The sequence below is a fragment of the Dermacentor albipictus genome, chromosome 1 (genome assembly GCF_038994185.2).
Source record: "Dermacentor albipictus isolate Rhodes 1998 colony chromosome 1, USDA_Dalb.pri_finalv2, whole genome shotgun sequence".
Taxonomy (NCBI): domain Eukaryota; kingdom Metazoa; phylum Arthropoda; class Arachnida; order Ixodida; family Ixodidae; genus Dermacentor; species Dermacentor albipictus.
In genome coordinates, this window is record NC_091821.1 from 49,269,476 (window position 1) to 49,290,314 (window position 20,839).

Here is a 20,839-nt window from a genome sequence, read left to right on the forward strand (position 1 = left end):
TGCCTCCTGTATACATAAAACAGGAAAGTTATGTTGAGCTAGTAGTTTGCGAAAATCAGCTGACTTGTTTCGAAGGCTATTAGCATTCCACTGAAATACGAAAACATTGTTGTAACGATTATTCATCGTAAGCCTGCCGTAGGGCTGTTGGTGGTTGTGGAAGCACCAACGATTCCATAGAAAGCAGTGCTTTTACCTCTGGTAGGTTGTTTGCTTGTGGAATGGCACTTAGAATTGCACGCAGAGCTGTGAATAGCATGGGCAGGATCATCTGGGCTACGGGTAAAGACGCGTAATCACCAAACGACGCTGAAGCTCCATGCGCGCTCGAAGCAGGTCGCTGAAGAATTGATTGAGATGGTCGCTGGGATGACTGTTGTGGTTGAGGCGAATGCTGACGTAGTCGCTCAGATGTTAACTGAGGTTGCTGTGTCGATGGCTGAGGGCGTTGCTGAGAAGGTCGGCGAATTTCACTCGAAGCCTGGGCAAGGTGAGTAGCACTCTCTGAAGGTGGATCATGCCGCTCGCTGTCAGAACGTTGTCGACCTGAGTGCTTTAGGGCTGCAGAATAGCTCATATGGACCCCTTGCTCTTTTTCTTTATTAGGAGTTGGAGGCGCACATCTTACAGCATCAAGGTTGGGTGGGGGCGCATTACGAGGAGGCAGCCTTCCATATTTTAACTCATGTCTGCGTAACCTTGAGGCAGCTCTGCTCTGAGGGCACCCGGAGTAGGAAGCTGTATGGTTTCCGCCACAGTTGGCACACTTTGGCTGACACACAGACTTGCACTCTGAATGGTTGTGGTCTTCTGAGCATATCTTGCAGCGACGCTGACTGCGGCAGTTCTTCGATAGATGTCCAAATCTCTGGCAGTTGTAGCATCTTAGAGCAGGGCCATGATATTCTTCTACGGGGTGGCTCGTGAAACCTAAATGCACTCGTTGCGGCATTGGTTTGTCTTCTCTGAAATGGAGGATGACGGTTCTCAGAGGGCGTGATTCTACCGCTCCGTCTTCTTGGCGATGGTAGCGCGCCTGACGACGGGCAGATGTCACTCCAAAATCCTTCAGGAAGTCAACCAGTTGTTCTTCCGTATACTCAATTGGCACATGGCGTATCTTGCCAACATTCTTGGTATAAGACGCCGGAATGAATGGCTTGACTTCCAAACCAGCAACTTCGCTCATCGACAGTAGATGTCTCGCAGATGAGACTGAAGCGACGTTGACAGAGAAACTTCCATCTCTATTCACGCGGAAAGACTGCACTTTTTCTTTTGCCACAGAGACAATTTCCGACGCAGCGCGGTTTGGATTCACTTGCCAGAAGTTGCGTCCTTCCTGTGATGGTCGAAAAACAACTGGAATTCCCTCAGGCCGCTTCTTTTTATACGTTACCAAGGAGAACGGCGTTTCATCGCAGTCAATATCTTCATCGTCACTTAGATCATAGGTAGATGTTCTGTCGTCGTCAACCCGTGGTTTCTTGGCTTCACTTTCGCTGGTCTCAGCCATATTCACTGAAGGTGCGCTGGTAGGTAGGGTGGCGTTGAAAACTAGCGTCGCCGGCTTGATGACATTGGGCGCTTGTTGTGGCACTTCCGAATGCGGCGTCGATTCTGCGGCACTCATGCGCCTAGGAACGCGCTGTCGGACATATGGCTCGTGCCGGTGTTCTTTGCTGCCTACCGCCGTGGTAGGCGTAGATGCGCTGCGGAGCGCAGCCAAACCACGCGATATTGTGCGTGATCTGTAGCACACAGGAATCCCACGGGATGTCTGTTCTCCCTGGACAACAGTGAAGTCTCAACACAGCACTGATTCTTCGAAGAAAACAGAAAAGAATATCTCACCGAAGAAGCAGCGGCCACTCGGAGGGACTTCTTCTTCTTCTTCAGGGGAATACCATGGAATCATCACAGCCCTTCTTCGGGATAATTTTGCGCTCCCTATCTCACAGAGAAGCTGCTGTAGCGCACCGATCAGGCGCCACACGGCAGTGTGATGCGCGTGTTATCTTTACGGCTGCCCTATAAAACTGCATTGCAGATCGTTTATCGTGATCTGGGGTTTCGAACGGCTCCGCTCCTGGTTGTGCTGAGCGGTTCTTATCGCTGTGAGGATGCGCTGTTGAAGACGCTGCGACCTCGCGTGGACTCGCGAAACGAGCATTATAGCAGGTTTGTCTCTCTCTCTGTCTCGATGCATTCCTGTAGAGAGAGGGGAAAGAAGCATGTCTTTATTAAAAATGTTGGGATGGAATACGGTGCCATGCTCTTGTTTCTATCATCTGGAGACTACCCGAATATTTTGATGTTGACGTAGAAGGGCGACACCATAACATTCGAGTAAACGTTCCCGCGTGAGACAGATGCGAATGTTTAGTCAGTGTCCGCTTCAGCTGTGGAACGCGATCGCGTGGTTTGGTCGGTTCAAACACCCTTTTTCTTAGCCCCCCCCCTTTTTTTCCCCCCATGAAGTGGCTGAACTGCTTCCGTCCACTATCGAACAACTCGGCGGCTTGATGTTGGATTCAACGGGTCGATTTGCGTGCATGCGTCTATTACCTCCATCTCTATCTATTCTCTCGTGTGTTGGCTGCCCTCTCCGGCATTGTTTAAACTTGGCTCATTTTTCATTGTTATCCGGCGCCGGTCGGAAGACGCTATCTGCCGCACGGCACAACGAGGGTGCTCCAAGTGGAACGGGGTAATAGAATGCAAGGGGCTGTCTGCAAGGAGGCCGTGGGTATCCGACGAGGAGGTGTACGAGAGATGGCGCTCAGGGCGTGCGCGGGCGCGCATCTATCTCTCTCTCTCTCTCTCTCTCTCTCTCTCTCTCTCTCTCTGTGTGTGTGTGTTGCTTGCACGCCCCGGGACATGGGAAACTAGCTCGAGTGGTGTATTTTTATTCTTTATTTTTTCATTAGTTTTCAATTCTCTCTCTTCCGTTACCTCGGCCGCGCTTCCTTTTGTTGCTCGCCAAGTTTTCCGTAGGCGTCCTTTGTTTGTGCGCTTTGTCCATATCGCGGGCAGAGAGGAGGAACTGAAGGAGGAGAGACGCGACCCGAATAACGTGCGACCCGCAGGAAGTATCGAGGCGATGGCGGAGGAGAACACCACCGAAGGACAGCGTGCGCGCTGAAGGGAGGAGAATGGTTTTATAGCCGGCCGTGCAACAATTTTCGCTTGCTCTTTGTTCTTTCCGTGGCCCCGATATCGTTTTTGGAAACACCGCCTCACCATAACGCACTCTGAACAGCGTGTTTAACGCCCAGACCGAGTCTGGTACGTGGCTTATATGTAATAAACGAGAAGAAAGGGGGTTAACCGAGGGGCCCGATTTTTATTGGTCATATCATAAGAAGCCAGCAAACACTGACACCAAGGACAACATAGGGGGAAATTACTTAAGAGTTAATAAATGAAATAAACAAACTATACATTAATGAAAATGAAAGTTAATTAAAAAACAACTTGCCGCAGGTGGGGAACGATCCCACAACCTTCGCATTACGCGTGCGATGCTCTACCAATTGAGCTACCGCGTCGCCGTTTCCCAGTCCACTTTCTTGGGTTTTTATGTTTTCTAGTAGAACCCTGGGAGTGTTAGCCAGCGCCACCACTCAAAACCCTTGGCGGCGGATGTGGTACACCCTTTCTGCCGCAGGCTTCACGAGAACGCAATGTTGGTCCGCCGATCGCGTTTAGTCATTGCCGCGCCGAGGGGGTGTTGACGCGGCACATCGTTGTCCCTACGAAACGAGTCACCGCGGCAGGTGGTGAAGGCTTCCATGGTCTCTTCGGGGAAGCTCGCCACGCTCGTAGCTTCAGCTCGCTGAGAAAGCATTGCATGTCGGCACCTCTGCAGGCCGTTCCTAACAACGGTTAGGGAGGGTTAGGAATTCGTTTCGTTTTGTTTCTTCTTTTTTTATTATTTGAACGTCTATTTTACGGTGCTTGTAGAAATCTTAAGAACGTGCTGGAGGTGACAGTGCAGAGTTCGAAGCCAGAGGTAAGTATCGATCTGGGTAATATGCACTTTATTCTCACGCCTGAACTGTATACCGTGTTCTCAATTCAAAAGTGTGTGGCTGCGCGAACAAGATAAGCATACCGCAACTGACTCTTCCGTCCGCCTTGCATGAGAATCATGCACAACAGGCGCAGATAGAGCTGTCCGCGAAGCTCCTCGGTGGTGTTTCTGAGCGCTTCGTGTTTGGGCGCCAGAAGAAGAGGGAAGGGAGGTCTCTGGCGTCACCTGTTCCCTCATCTGTCTGCGCACCTCTCGCCCATCCCCCCCGCCCCCCTGCTCTCCTCCACTTCCAACCGCTCGTATGACTCCCGCGCATTCATTTCTTCGTGTTCTTCCCCGCAGGTTGTGAGGGGGAGGGGGGCGTGGCTGGCCAGATTAATCAGAGCCCGTAATCAGAGCAGTCTCAGCGTCGCTTCGGCGACGCCTGTCTGGCCGCTTCGCTCTTAGGCTTTAATTAGTTATGCTAATTAGCTATAATCAGGAGTGAACTATGCTCTCCTGGCCCCGCGTAATTAAGAACGTTCTCCCACTCCAGCGACACCTCGCCTGCGTGCCATGCGCCCAACCTTCCTCCCTCTCGGCCGCGCGATCACTTTATATGCTGCTTGCCTTAAGCCTTGCCTTTTTCTTTGGCTCGAAGCGAAGAGCTGTCGTCCTTCTTCGGGAGCTGGCCTTCGTTGTCCGTGTACTCAACCTGCGCGAGCTCTTGGCAGTATTAGCCTTTTTTTCAGGCGGCGCCTGTTCTTTCGCGCTTGAGAACCTTACCGCGCGCGTGATTCATCGCTCATTCGCGACGGTCAACACAGTTTATGTGCGCTTAACAATAGTGAGTGTGTAAGTGTCGCCGTAGTCGCGGCTCCGATCCACGCTATGTGCAGGTGAGGCGAATTCCGCGGGCGCAACAGTGCGTCAGGTGCATCGAATGGAGCGTGAGCAGTACGGGCACATGGTACGTGCGCTCATTGCAGCTGTGCGGAAAAAAAAAAGAAAAATGGGTCGCGGTTATGCCAGTCGCATAATGAACGCCGGAATTATTTTACTTTCGTTCAGCAGGTCGGTGCGCGCAGATAGCTTAACAAAAAAAAAAGAAGGAAAATAGAAACTGTCAGGGAAAGGGAAATTAAGTCCGTTTAAATGGTAACATCACCTTTTGCCGCGTTTGTTTTACCTCGCGATAACTGACTTAAAAAAAATATGCTGGTAAAACTTACTTATCTAACCTCCGTGAATATTGTGGGGGCAAGCTGTAGAGTTGCATAGATGCATATTATGCTATACGTGGCGGTGCAGGGCCGAGGCAATGCACTCGACCGAAATGCTGAATTTTTCTTCTTCTCTTTTTGTCCTGGTTCCGATCAGAATGAAGCGGTCGAGATACAGGTTGTCTTCCGGAACGGGGAAGTAACTGTTTCAGGCGATTACCAACCGGTCGAGCCATTTGCTAAACAGGTCAATGGTTTGCACTCCCGGGGAAGCCCTGCGATCGCTTCTTCGGAGATCGCGTTTGTAGGAAATAAAGAAGAAAAAAAAACCGATACGGATCTATTTCAATGGGGTTTGACAAATGGTCGTGACGGAGGGGCACGAGAAATCAGGAGGCATTCATTTGTCGATGCGAATCGCAGGTGCAGTTCACCGGGATCGCACCCACGGCCTAGAGCCCAGCAGCGCAACGCCACTGGGGCTGTCGCGGCGAGTTGCTGGGGCGTTAGTGTCACAGAAATGCTTGTACCGAAAAAGAATTCAAAAAGACTTGGTCGTCGTAGGGAAGACAGTATGGCGGCGCGAATTATCGCCTCATTGTGAAAGTGTTGGCAAGTGTCAGTACCATGTTGGACTTCACCATCCGAATAGGTGTAGGCGAACCATTTTATCCTTCGTTTTAATGCGGACACAGAATCGTGTGTTTGGGTATATATGCATTGGGTTTCCTTGTGTATTGGGGGTGTTGCAGCAGATCTTGTAGATCTGCCAAATATACTGTGACAGCCTGACTGCAGGTGGGCCCGTTCTGTGCGGTATATGCGGCGGCTTTGTACGATGTGCCACTTCGCATCTATAATAGGACAATATGATATGGTGCTGTGGAAAAAAACTGAGTTAGTTTGCAATATATAGAGTCTGAAATCTTCGAAATAGTGCGGCGCGCTGTCGTGTGTGTGTGGGGGAAGGGGGGATCTAGTGCCAATCCGTAATTGCCAATCACAGCGTGACCTTTTAAAGCGCGATAAAATTTAACCTCATTTACGGCTGCCGCGATGTCCACACTTGCGTCCCTGATCGTACGTCGAGGTCTTATTTTCCGGTCGCGTAATGAGCGTTGGGGAAACTGGCTAGCTCTTGAAAGGTCATATATAGCGCCTGTAACGTTAATTTACCTTTTTGTAGCACTTTAGTTCCATTCAGTACAAAACTAAATTGGCAAAGCTTTTGATTGCTCGTGGAATGCATTAGTTGATATATAAGTTCCTGCTCGGTGCGTCGAAGAAAAAAAAAAGGTAATAATAAATATCATATTCCTATACAAAAACCTCCAAGGTGTGAACAGAGCGCTATGTTTAATGCACCCTCGATAGCTTTTTTTTTTTTTTCTGCCGCCTTTCTTTTTCTCGCATTTTTTTAAGGTGCTCTTTTTTGTGGCAAGTTGAGGAACAAAGTTGAATCATGCGAGTGAGTACTGCCCAGAACGCTAAATACGCTACAGAGAACCTAATCTAAAGCAAATTTTACCGTTTTTGAAGATGGCCAAAAGCGAGAAAAGAAGAAGAATAAAAGTAATCGTCATTGTTATGGAGCGGTCAACAGCGGTCGGTCAGAGCGGAGCTGTCGGCATTTTTGTCGGCACATATATCTGTGTGTGATACACGATGCAAATGCGCATGAATCATGCCCATTTATAGCTATGCAACATTTTGCGGGCCTGCGGCTTGTTTTTCCACCATTCTCATGCATTATAGAGTCCTAGCACTACACGCCGATATCACTGGACGAAACTTTGACGACGCATCATGCGTAGTGCTTGCGATGTCGTCGGCTGGATCCACCGCGAGCGAACCCAGACTTTGCAAGTAAGCTGTTATTGTGCACTTCGACCTTCGCGCATAGGGAATTCTCAATTCCCTATGCGCCTTGGATCGTAGCCTGGGATCGAGTCGCAACTTCGGCGCATACGTTCGTCACTATAACATAGTTTCAAACGTATACGAGTGCGTGGAGTCGGTCTTAGTAACTGTATATTCGATCTTTCGCTCCTCCCAAAGTTATGGATGTAATAAATTGGTCACAAAGGAAATTTACATTCGGGTTAGGTACCGATTCGCCTCCGCTTATGCGCGCTCTAACGTGTGTAGACCACCCGCATGACGCGCGGCGCACAACATGCGCGTGATGTTGAAATCGGGCGTTCGAGCCGCTTTCCCGGCGCCGCCGTCAGAGTAGTTAGAAGTGTGGACATTGGAGGCAGTTCCGCTAGTTTAGCGAAAGCAGAATGGAGAGCGGCGTTAATTGCCTCGCCGAAGTTTTTGTGCTCACGGCCGCTTGCTCTCGTTGGCGGACATTCGAACGGAGTTAATGGGGGTCTTATTTACTCGTTAATGAAGTCCGCTTCTTGATTGCGCGGCGCGTGGTGGCTGAGTAGACTAGCCAAGGCACGCAGGTATTTGCTGCCGAGCGCGATATCTTGCACGTTCGGTTCCGCGTAGCGACTGTAGTGGTAATGCTGATACGGAGGCACAATTGATAAAAAAGGAATGCGTCTGGTGTGAGACGTAGACGTTTGTAAAAGGCCCTCCCCTCGCCTCCGCGAAAATGACCATGGTTACACTGCTCCTAGGCCGCCAGTCTCATTGCTCTGGGCAAGTCACGCGAATTCGGTTAATTTCACCCTTGGCAGTGCCTATCGATTTCGCTGGTATTCGCTTTGTTCACTTAGTGATTTCTTTGCAGGCACACGAGCATGATTGCGCGTTATTTCTTATCGTCCTGTGGAATTCGTTGCTTCCGGGCCTTTGCTGCGAGGTGCGCTGTCGCATTCTGGGCCAGACGTGACCATATCACCGTATCCCGTTACCGCGTCGCTCGTTCGACATGTCGTGCTGTATTATATACCTTCTTTTTGAATGGTGTCCAAGGTTAGCGAAGCTTCCATAGAATCCCGTACGTTCAAAACATGGCGGTTCATCCGCGATGCATGGGCTTAGCGCCATCTGTGTGACGAGGGAACACTTCCGGCGGAAGAAAAAAATATGACGTTATATCCGTTAAAAAACAGAAGTGACGTCATTTTGTTCTCAAAGGCGCGAAATTGGTTTTGGTGGTCTGCCATTAGAGCTGTACACTAAATGCCCCGCCATACGACTTGATGGGCGTTTTGAGCTTTCCCCGCGGAACGCGGTGCAGGAAAAGGCCAGCCGTAGGGTTGTCGAAATCGCATCCCCTGCATAGCGCGTGCTGGTGGGCGAGTTGTTTATACATGATTACAACGAAGACGCCAAATAAATCAATGAACGAAGGAAGGCGCATACGTGGTTGTCCCGTGTCGCCTTCCTCGTCCGTTGTTTTATTTGGCGCCTTCGTTGTAACCCTGCATAGAAGATGCATTCATTGAAGACCGACAAAAGCTTTAGGTGTAGAGTGCTTATCCTTTCGTCGGACGCCAAGCCTGTCGGCCAGCGCAGTCGCATGAAAAGAACAAAACAATTAGCTGGCGGTTGTAACTGACTACCGTTAACTGAACACGTCAACAAACGATGACGCTACCCGCGTCGCCAAATTCAGACGAACGTTGACAGGCGAAACAGCGAAACGCGTGAGGTGGGGAGGGGGGGGGGGAGGTATTGTAACTGGTGAACTTTACGAAGGCGCCTTTCTGCACACTTAGCTGCATTGCATTGCAAGCGATCGCGGCGTCAACGACGGCGTCTCTTACGATGGGCGCTGAAAAGAGGTATTTATTGATAATATTAAAACATCATAGTTGCTTTTTCTTTACTCGTCACGCATGTATAAAATTGATTAAGAATTGTATTTTCGTTGAATGCATATAGCTATGTCTCACTTAAAATAAAAAAACATAAAACGCTTTTTTTCTTTCCCAATGTTTGTTCCCTCCAAACATAGTCGCGCTTCAATCGCTGCTCCCATAACCACCCTTGCTGATGTCGGTGAGTTTGTTCTGAACCACTCTTCACCCGAGGCTTCGCGACCTATTTGGATCGACCTTGTGGTGCCTGTGTGAGCTTCGTTCGCGTGCACTTAGAAAGGGAAACCGATGCGTCGAGACCTGTGCGCATTGTGCGCGCTTTCTTCCGGTGTTTGTCTCGGGAATGGGTAAAGTGGCATTAGGCCTCTACGAAAGCCGAGTTTATTTCGCGTGAGTGGCGCAACGTGTTTCGCGCACCCGTTGTCGATACCGAAATCGGAACTAGTAGTTTGTTCTAGTCCTCATTCCCACTGGCACTTGTGACACCTTATCGACAGAGAGCGGCCTTAGGCAACACCACCTAGATAGCACAAGGCCTTTTCACTACAATCCATCACGTCATGTTACCTGGCCCGACTGCCATAGAATCTAATGGGGATGCTCCCGAGTCGGCAACAGTGATTTTGACGTCACCACTCTCATCACGCCAGCCTTGTCAATGGAAATTTCGGGCCAGGTAGCGTGGCGTCATGGATCGGAGTAAAAAGGCCTTGTGCTATCTAGGTGGTGTTGCCTTAGGTCGTTTGACGTGGTCTTTTGCTAGGGTTCGGTGGAAAGCGAAACTGCAGCATAATGGCACGTGTAGCATGCTGCATATGTGTGCGCACGTCACGTAATCCGCACTGTGCGCATAAGCAAGATGGCGGCGGATACTTCGCTCTACAGTGCTGCCGGCTGTCAAGGCAATAAGCGAGGCAGCAGAAAAGAAGCCAAGGCTGCCACTGCGGAAAGGGGAGGTGCTGAATACGGGCAGCACGCGCACAATGCAAGAGATTTTACGAAGACTTGCGAATACATGTGGCAATGCAGCGACGAATCTAGGCCTTAAATATGGCGCAGAGAAATCGGGAATTATGATTTTTAATGAGGAGACGAGGGATGACGTGGTATGAATTCTACAGGAAGTCATACCTATTGTCAAGCGATATAAATACCTCGGTGTATACATAAATAACTCGGCGTAAACGAAGGAAAGACCTACTCAACCGTTCACCAAGATAACCTAAATTAAAGGGAAGCCGTATGCGGCACTAATGAAACATGGAGCACTTTGGGCCTACAATAGATATGAAGTGATGCGAGAAATGTGAAAAAAAAAGGTAATGATGCCAGCGCTCACGTTCGAGAATGCAATTCTCTGCTATAAATCAGAAATCTTGTTGGGGTTGGAGATTGACCAGAGGGCGGTGGGTCGACTGGCTTTTGGGGGCCCGCAGTAAAACCGCAAATGAGGCAGTGCGAGGTGAAATGGATTTGGCTTCTTTTGAAGTCGGAGAAGCGCGGACCAAGATTAGAAGTGGCCGGCTAAAGCGCACAGATAACCGTACCTCAACAAAATCGTGGACACGGAATCGAGGAAGAGGTCAAGAAAGTTGGCAACCAAGTATGGCGTAATTGACGGTGTAAATAGACTGCCAGGAGTAATGAAAAATAATAATAAGTGAACAGGGACGGTAAATGAGATGCTAAGGATGGCAACAAAAGAGACTATGAGAATTTGAAATACAGCAGGAAAGAAATCCGGATGGAAATTCTGTATCGTAACGCGAAAGGAAGCGCCTTGCTTTTTGAGGCCCGAACTGGCTGCCTGAGGGCAAGAAATGTCGGAGCAAGTAGGCGCCACAGGATGATGCGCGTGTGTGTGTTGCAAAGAAAAAAAAGAAAAGAAAAGAAAAAAAGAAAAGCCCGGACACGACTCGGCACACCGTATTGGAATGCCAATATATTCAGTCAGTCAGACCCGTGGGTAGTGTCCGCCTTCCAGAAGCGCTGTGATTCAAAGACAGAAGGATTAACTGGTCAGCAGTCGAGGTAAGGTACAATACGATTAGAGTATTGGTGGAAGAAAAGCAGGGAAGATGTTTATAGAACCGGAGTCATTGCAAGTGTAGGTAATGGTGCAGTATAGGGATAGAGATTTTAAATACGGAAGAGCGAGGTCAGATAGGCAAAGGCTAGATAGCGATAGCTGTACTAAAACCTGATTAAATCATCCAGCCTAGGCTACCTCGTCAGGTGTTCTCGTTATGCCAATGTAGCCTGTCGCTCACTGCGCATGCACAGTGGGAAGTAAGTGGCATTGCTAAGCGTATAACGGTAAAACTGGCGCCGTTTTCTGTCGCCCGTCAAATGCGTCATCCACCCTGTTTTCCCGATAGCGGTTCGCATGATCCCGATCTCCGATAGTCGTCGCTTCAGGTGCACGTTGACGCACTCGCGCTATCAAGACGTAAATATTACACTCCTTGAAGCCACTGACTGCGTTTTTGTTATTTTTCTTACCTTTCCTTACTTTCCCCTTTCCCCTCCTCAAGTGTAGGGGAACCAATGGGGCTCTTCCTTTGTTAACCTCCCTGCCTTTTTTCATTCTTCGTTTCTCTCTCTCTACTCTTACTGGGACGCGGTATTGCTGTGCCGACCAGCACGCAATCCGCAACGATTTATCTTGCCTCCGAGATATTGGTACACGATTTCGCATCATTTTACTCGCTCTTTTTGTTGTTGTTGTTGCCTCGCTAGACCTATGACACAGAAAAAGTTTCCGACAGAATGACGAACTATTGCAAATAATGAGTACAAATTGTCTTAATAGTAAAGCGCGAGCTGAACGCACATCTCGGAGGCGCATATGAAACGCAAAAGGCTTTAATACAGAGGCTTCACGAACTCCGTAATAACAGTAAATGTAACTTGTTATCGCAAGTAAAAAAAAAGACGTTCCAAGCTCAATGGGGGCAGGAGGTGGGGGGGGGGGAATCATATAAATCCTGCAGCCGGTAGGTTTACGACTGACGAAGCCGCGAGACTTGGCAAATCGTCTTAATATTGCCTCCGCGAATTACTGAGATGTTCGTCGGTGCGCATTGGCCAACGCATTGTGGTCTGACTCTTTGTGGAGACGAACTGCTGACGATTTGAGCTCGGAAGAAGGTTTCTTGAACTTCGGGATATAACGATAGCGACCGAAGATCAAGCGAAAGCCGTATTCAATGAGAGAGAGACGAAGGACGGGAACAATCCTTGGTTTAGGCTGCCAGCGTGAGGCGCGAAGTCGCGGTAACGACGCGTGCCCGTTTAGACAACTTGCAGCGCTGCCGGTGGACGGGTTGCACGGAGCAACATCTGCGCCCGACTCCGTGGACGCGTGGTTGCATGTGGAGCGGCGGCGGCTGCTGCTCCTTCTCCTCCTCCTCCTCCTCGCAGCAGCGTCGCGAGCAGCAGCAGCTGCGGTCGCGCCCGACGTTGTTGAGCGCGCGCTCCGGAAGGCGAGGGGAAAGCCAAGTGGGAGAGGAGGAGGGTGGCCGCGTACGGGGAGGGGGTGTTGGTTTGTGTGCGCAGGCGCCCTGCTCGCGTGTCAGGCTTACTGCGTGGCGCTCTTTCCACTTTAAAGGTATACTTAAGGCAAATATTAAGTGGAGAGAATCTCTTAAGGCCTCAATATTATCGCCAACAGAGTCTTAATAATCGAGAAATTCAGGTGAATGTAGGACATGATTAGAGACACCCCTGGGACATTCAAGTAGTTTCTCGATGACGCAAGCATTCCTCCGTTAAATTCCATCACTAGTACTCAACCACTCGTTGCAAAAAAACATCCTTGTATTATAAGACAAAATAAAATGCTGCTTGTCCAGTTCTATTTCATTTTTAGAAAAAAGAACTCATTAAAGTAACCCTTGACAACGACGCGGCCGGTCGAAAGGTTTCGTTTTGGTTCGCTGCGCCGCCCACGCTTACCCGTTTCAGTAGTTATCGCTTAGGGCTGCGCTGGTTTTGCTGGCTCGCGAAACTCGCGCAAACTGCAAGTAGCAGATAATTCCATTTCCATGTGATGTCGCGGGATGCCCGAACGGTCTACGCCACTAGAGCAAAAACCAGCTGCAGCGGCGAATCCACCGCTCTGCCATGGCTCCAGTACCGCTGTCTGTCGGGCGCCATTTTATTCACCGACAGCCGGGAAGGGTGGTGATGGCGTATGCAGTGTCACGACTTCTCCGGTTGGGTGGCGGGAGATTCGAATTTCGCCAAAGATATTCGGACCCTTTAGATGTAATTCTCTTGTAAACTGTCTTTTCTTGGCACGATACAAGCGTTGCGAGGTTTCTGGAATGGTATTTGAACAGCTCCACGACGACTAAGTATTGGCCTTTAGTGTCCCTTTAATTAGACGAGATTAAAATGGTGTCTACGTGCATCTTTCTTGTCTCCCCCATGACCGTCCCCCCATACGCACCATCGGCCGCTGTTCCCATTTTGAGCCCTCCCCCTCCATGTTTCCTCGTGTTGCTTTCCCGCTGAATGCTCTGAACTCCTCCCCCCGTTCGTGCCAGTTTCCTCCTGAGGTCTTCGCTTTGCTATGCCTACTGCCGTGAACAAATTAAATGGTAAAGAAACAGGATAGCTACATCCCGAGACATATCTTATTTAGCACTACAGGACACAACCATGTAGTCTAGAAAGCCAGAACCTCACTCTAAACAACAACAAGGAAGTTTCGTTATTGCATATGATCTAAATGTTCAGTTCGTCTTCTGCACTACGAAGTGGAGGAGGAGGAAAAGGAAGGAAGGAAAGGTAGGGAGGTCAACCAGACGCACGTCCAGTTTGCTACCCTACGCAAGGGAAGGGGTTTAAAGGGAGAGAAGAAAGAAGAGGGAGGGAAGAAGGTGCCATCGGTATGAATATATGCGGATGTCCATAACTTCACGCCTATATTCGGCCACTGAGGCCAGTCGCTGTCATGAAACATAGTAGTGCCCGCGTCTCTTTGTAAGCCTGCGACGCGTGGGGCCATGGTCTGAGAATCTTAGTCTCTGAAAATGGTTTGTTATCCAATCAGTTTAAGACCCTCCGAAGAACGTCGCGTTCGTTGTCATAGAGATTGCAAAAGCAGAACACATGCTCGATCGTCTCTTCACAGTTGCTTCTGCACTATGAACGCTATACCGTGCGTCCGAGTAAGCAGCATTGCAATCACACTGCCTCATGTTCACTATTCACATTTGCAGTCTTCGTATGAACTTGTCTGTTAGATTTTCGTTTGTACAAGATAGCACATGGCGTTTTCGTTGTAAAGACATTGATGTCTGTGCAGGGTACCCCAAGAAAAGGTGTGCCGAAGCAAGTTGTCCGCAGTATCGACGCGCTCTTGTGTCGATATTATTACTTACAGTGCGAACAAATCAAACACGGACAAAGAAGAGAGACGAACACGAGTGCTCTTCTTTGTCCGAGCGCTCTTCTTTGTCTTTGTTTGATTTGTTCGGGCTGTAAGTAATAATGCAGATGTACCGACTCGCCCAGCTAGCTACCGTACTTGCGTCGATAAGCACTTTCGCCTGAGGTCGTTGTCGCGTTTGTTCGCGAGTGAGGACAAAACATTTGTCGGCTGCGAAATGAATTGCATCAAGCGCAAGATGAAAAGAATGAGTAGGCCATTCATTTGACACCGCATTGCTCGTTGGTCTTTAGTGACTGAATAAAGAGCGTTCACATTAATTCGGCACCTGACGATGTCGTAAAACCAGCGAGGGGATAAATCTATGGCATAAACAGCCTCCACGCAAGCTCCTGCGCTCACAACTCTTTTAATAACGAAGCATCACGTTTGGTTTTGCAGTTGGCCGCATACATTCGACCGAGCGGATCCTCCTTGGCACACAAGAGCACGTGCATTATCGATGTACATGCACGCGACACAGAGGCACCTCACTAAAAGCAATTTTGTTGTTATAAGCGCTTGGGTCAGAGTGTTACAGCGTTCCGCGGTCGCTGAGGAACGCGTTGCGCCTCTGTCTGGATTAAGCTGCTTTCAAGTTACTCCGACCTTGGTGATGTTGTAACGGACGCACTGTCTCTCGTACGGCGCGGGCAGTCGCAATATTAGATAACGTAAGCAAGTCTAAAAGCTCCTTAGTGCATGGGGCTGCGAGGGACGACGGATAGATGGGCTCTGAATCGCCATGGATTCTTGGAGGTGCTCGTAATATAAGTGAGCAAGCACTATCACGTTCCGCCGCCAGTATTGTGCGGCGACGGCGGCCGGGAATCAAACGCCCCGACATTGTTCTCAGCAGGAGAATGCCGTAGCCACTGAGCTGCGTACCCACGCTGCTGCTCTTTGTTTCAAAGCTGACGGCGTTGCACTTGGTTTCTTCATTCTTTCTTCCTTCCACTATTCTGAGACATAGCTTACAAATATCGACCTATAGAAGCAAAAAAGCGTGGCGCCCGAAAAGTAAACAAATAACGGTAAAGCGACTTATGAGACGAAGAAAGGTAATGAATCTTGAATGCTCTTTGATCATTATTTATTGATTGACTAATTGATCATTACACAAACAAATAAAAAATATACACTCTGCATGTGCACTGCTAGTTTGCTAGGCATAATTAGGGATTCTGAGTAATATGAAATGTAGCATATCGTGTAGTGCGTGCCACTGAGAATTAAAAATTAAAGTACGCCGGCTTGTGGCGAGTGGCTCTAGAGAATCATTCTAGTGACTTGCCGGCACTATTCAGGAGGGATATATATATATATATATATATATATATATATATATATATATATATATATATTATGAAGAGATGAGAAAGGCAGGGAGGTTCTGTTTATGCTTTTCTGTCACGCTGCCGCATCTCCTGCGTAGCTTGCCATGACTTCACAGAAAGTTGTATTAATTGACCGCGAATCTTGACACCTGCCTGTCAACGTAGAAATGAGTTTCTTGCGTTTTCCTTACAAAGAAAAACTGATTCAGTCGTGAGCTTCAAGTTGATTAATGGGCTCCCTGGTGCTTCGCGCTCCGTTCTTTCGTTTCTTGCGCATCGCAGCGAATGCCAAGTCAGGCGCATGAAATGCTCGGCGCCTCATATGTATTCGGCTTTGGAGTCACCATGTTTGCAAACTTTTCCAATTACTCATTCCACAGTCTGCCACAGACAATGAAGGTGGCACCGAATGCGGCATTCAAGTATGACATTCTTTTTTTTTTTTAATCCACTGAGTGATACGTAGCTGCTATAGCTAGGCCAACAACATGACTTAGCGGAATAGCATCCGGAAATAGTTGTCGCTGTTGCTTCTCCTTGTCGCTCATCGCTTGTATCTCCTCGTCCGTCGCCCTTTGTATAGTACGGTAACATGCCAGACCTATGGTGATGTCGTCTTTCCATTGAAGCCAATATAACGTGCTATACAAGGTGCGTTAATAGAAAGTAACTGGATTAGACGCGCACAAGTTTATATGTGTATTTCGTTTTGTACTGCTTCTGTGGGCATTGACAAAAAAAAAGCAAGTAAATTCGCGAGAAAATGTTGTAATTGGGATCGACATTTAACGCATACCTTTAAGTCGGTGTTAAAAATGGTCATCGCGAAGCATGGTTCCCGAGGCCATGGACACACTGCCGTATTGCGGAGCAGCCACTCTTTGTCCTTTAGGAACCAAGAGATGTGCGAAATATACACTGCAGATGAGCGTCATCACAACCATGTGTCGGTAGAAGGCAAAGAGCAAGAAAGGGAGCTTGCGAGTTCGCTACAAACGGGCGCGTAATGAAACTCGTCTCGACATCCGGTGCCTCCGGGAAAACTGCGTGCCTTTAATAGCTCTGATGTGCTGCTCCCTTTTGCCCCTCTCCTCTTTGCTCGCTTTGAGAGTCCTCTCTGTGTGTGTGTGAGAGAGAGAGACAGAGAGAGAGCAAAAAAAAAAAGGCATAAAAATGGGTTAACTGGTTTTGTTTCGCTTCGAGATAAGACCGCGTTTTAACTGAACGTCGTGCTTTGCTCTTGCCCCCGCCCTTCTGTATCTTTTTTGCTTCGTTCCAAGCACCCCCCCCCCCCCTCTTTTTTTTAATGTGGCCTGCAGTAGGAAAAGCTGCAGCTCGCATACTTTTTGCTATATGTTGTTTATGCGCGTAATCTTTCTTTCGAGGAAAACGCGAAACCTCAGTTCGGTTCTTCAGCGTTTTAGGTGGCGACGTCTGCGTGATCTCGCGTATAGACAGTTGCGAAAGTGCCATTCTACGGTGGCGGGTGACATGAAACATATTTACACTTGCAGGTTGCCCTTACTGTTTTCTTTCTCTTTAGTGCGATGCTTCCTTTTACAAGGTCATTTTACAGAGGTCGCTAAAGCTCGGTTGAAATGCGGTGCAAGACCTGACACCATACTGTCGTTTAGCGATAGAGGAGCGACTATGTATGCGTCTCGCCGGATTTTCTGAAAGGTACCTTTGCTTATTCGCACTGCTTGCGAATGTACTTTTTTTAATTGCGTAAATTGATAACGCGGTATAATGATGTTTTAGAGTACTTGCGCTGTTTTATTCTGTGCATGAAAGTTCATTTACGCGTGCGAAAGTGTGCTAATCAAGCTCTGCGTCTTTCATTCATTGTTTACCGACATCGTATAGCCGAATTAGGCATCCGATAGCACTTTCAACCGGTATTCATATACTGCTGTAACAGTGTTCACTTTCTAGTGCACTTTGCTAAACGCTTAATAGATGCCGCTTTGTAGTCAAAAGAAAATACGCTATTGATATTTCTTCCAAGCATATGTCGCCTTGAAGAAGACAAGTCCACTTGTCGAAACGTTGCCTCCGGCTTTCACCTTGTTCTCGTTTTGCTCATCGTCTCTCCCTGCCTTGTGCGATTGATCTTGGCAACATGTCTTGGCTTGGCTTGGTTTTGCGCGACGGATTCGGAACGGTACGCATTGATTTCCTTTTTCTCGCTAGTAACCACGTACGCAATCGCCTCACATTTTGTGTCACTTCATAGTATGGACAGAAGTGACGCAAAGTATATGTTGCGTGTGCCATAATCAATCGTAGAAGCTCGGGGCACTTAGAAGTTACGTGTACCTTGGCAGTGTATCGAGCGGAAATCAATCTGGCACTGTATATAGCCTTGCGAAGCTGCATCCGGCTGTGTTAAATATATGTTATTTATTGAAGCCTCTGCAGGTGTTCGCTGTCGCTCTACAATAATGCGCCGCCGAAAGAAACGGGCGTCATCATCTCCACTGCATGCTGCCCTTATAACAATTTGGCTCGCAGCGCCTCTTATTTAGTACGGCTGGAGTAGCGATCATTACGACCGCAATGGGAACTCATTACCCGAAATAGTCTTTGCGCGAAGTGTTTAATCTCCTGCGACAAAAAAAAGTACATAAGTTTATCTGCTTCGTTGTCAACAAAGGTAATGCTTAACTATGGCGCCGATCTGTGGAAAAAGGAAATGAAACTATTAATAAAAAAGTGTGTGTGTGTGTGTGTGTGTGTGTGTGTCGCATGCATTTTTTTGTTTAGTTACTTTCCGGTAAGGATCCTCGAAGGCAGATGAGACCGCAAATAGAGAAATCATTCACTGGCAAAAAACGTTTTCATAGATAGCTAGATAGATAGCTAGATAGCTAGCTGTCTTGGATTGCGGAGGGAAGGAGGTCATCGTCAGTACAGGAAGCGTGTAGTTTCAGGGAATTCCTTTTTTTTTTCTTTTTCGATCTCAACTATACGGACGCTCGAGGCGCATTCGCGCCGTTGTCGGGCTCCCGTCCCACTATCGACGGCGCATGCCCGGAGACGCGAAGTGCGTTTGGCTGTGACAACGACGAAGCGAAGTGGACGCACCGCCAACGCTAGCCTCGATCGCCTCCGTGGCGGAGGCCTTCAGCCTTTCGCTGCTGGCGTGAGCGTTGTGCATGCGCCCGCCACTACATGCAGTGAACTCCGGTTAATTAGACATCGGTTAATTCGGCTTTTCGCTTAGTTCGAACGCACTGCAATGTCCCGGCGACAAACCGCACAATACTATGGAATCGAAACTCGTTAGTTCGAAAATATGCGGCATGGGTTAATTCAATCTCCACTGGCGCCCCCTCATGCGCCCGCAACGGGCACTAAAAGCTTGAAAACACAAGAAATTCTGCAGATGGCACTTCTGCTTCAGGAGCGGAGCTGTATTGCTTTTATGTTTTTAGTGGCCGACGCTGCTTCCGCCCGGGCAGCCATCCGTTCTCGCTTGTTTCGTTTCGTGTCACGCTGAGGCAGCGTTTAAAAATGCGGGCTCTCCTGGCGCTTCATGCTGGTTAAGTCGATCTTTAAAAGCTAGCGAGAAGCAAAAAGTGCATCGCAGACTACTTCAAGCAATGAAAAATGTTTCAACTCGTTCATATTACCGCCGATTTTTATCGCCGTTCGTATTGTCGCCGGCGGCCCCGCAGGGTTTGCATTAACCTGAGTCGACTGTATAAGTGCGCTAGCGTTCGTTCTGAGCTGCAGAGCATTGCGTACACATGTGCATGCACTGCTCTCATAAGGGACATTGTATACGCCAAGCTAGCTTTATCGAACATTGCGCTGTGCGCTGACTAACGCCGACAGTTTTTATTCGGTCTCATCTCGCGCGCCGTCGAGATGAGACACCTGTAACGCCACTGGCGCGACGCTCTTCATTAGGCCAGCGTTCTGAGACGCCTGGTAGCTTCCATGCCGCTGTTCCTTTAATGGCCCAGCATGAGTTGCCTTGTGTTACACACACACACACACACACACACACACACACGCACACACACACACACACACACACACACACACACACACACACACACACACACACACACACACACACACACACACACACACACACACACACACACACACACACAAAGATACTTTGAAGTCTGTGGCTTTACAGTGGCGTATACCAGCGTTCGGATTCGGCGCGGATTTCAAGAACTGAAACTGTGGCCGTCATTTTGTCTTCTAATAATCACCGTATTATTTCGAAATTAACAACGCCGTTTTCAAGGAACGCTTTATCCATTTAAACTGATTTAGTGTTTTCATTTAGTGTCCCTTTAATAGGGCTCAGATTCAGTGTTTTGGCACTTCATAAAACATGCTGTGTCGTGTGGCCTTCGCATTCCCTGCATGAAAATATCAGCTGAACTGACAGCTGAACTGAAATATCAGCTGAACAGTAGTATCAAATTTTCCTGGCACCACAACTCGAAGTCCTTGGCGGGCGGTTTGTTTTCCTTGAGGCAAATCAAATTAAATGTTTCCAGTGTTTTCGAAGAGCCTCGCTTTCTCCCCCGTACCAATCTGGCTCCCCCCTCTCTCCCTTCCTTGTTCCTCCCCCTTTTTTTTTATCGCGCATGTGCTGGCAGTAGAAGAAGCAATAGACTTCAGTAGAATCTTTTAAATAGGCATGCACAAATTCGTCAATGTAACTTAGTAGCGTTTACTCGATTCTAGTACGTTTCTGGCCAGATTAATAATTTTTTCTAGCTATTTCGCTTCCTGAGACGAGCCTCAAAAGAATGATAAATGCCCGAGAAATGTTTATCATCGTTCGGTCTATTTACGTTATCTTCCATCAGCGTCATCTACTAAATCACGCAGTTTTATACACTTTGAATTCTACTTATCTAAATTAGTGGATATTTCTCGGCCTTAAATTGCGCTACGCTTCTAGCGAACGGGTTCTTTCGACATGCCTTGACTATTCTGTGATAGCCTCCTTTATCTGTGGATCAGCAGCAGGAGGAGGCCGAATTAGAGCAGCAGAAGTTGGTCTTTCATGCGGA

General features: G+C 48.4%; 1 protein-coding gene and 1 non-coding gene across 3 annotated transcripts in view; one reads left to right on the forward strand and one right to left on the reverse strand.

Annotated features, from left to right (window-relative positions):
* Positions 1 to 20,839, forward strand: part of LOC135905651 (LIM domain only protein 3-like) — a 227,937-nt gene that overhangs the window by 67,099 nt on the left and 139,999 nt on the right. The window lies entirely within an intron of this gene.
* Positions 3,479 to 3,551, reverse strand: TRNAT-CGU (transfer RNA threonine (anticodon CGU)). Its single transcript has one exon. It is a non-coding gene; the product is annotated as a tRNA-Thr (tRNA).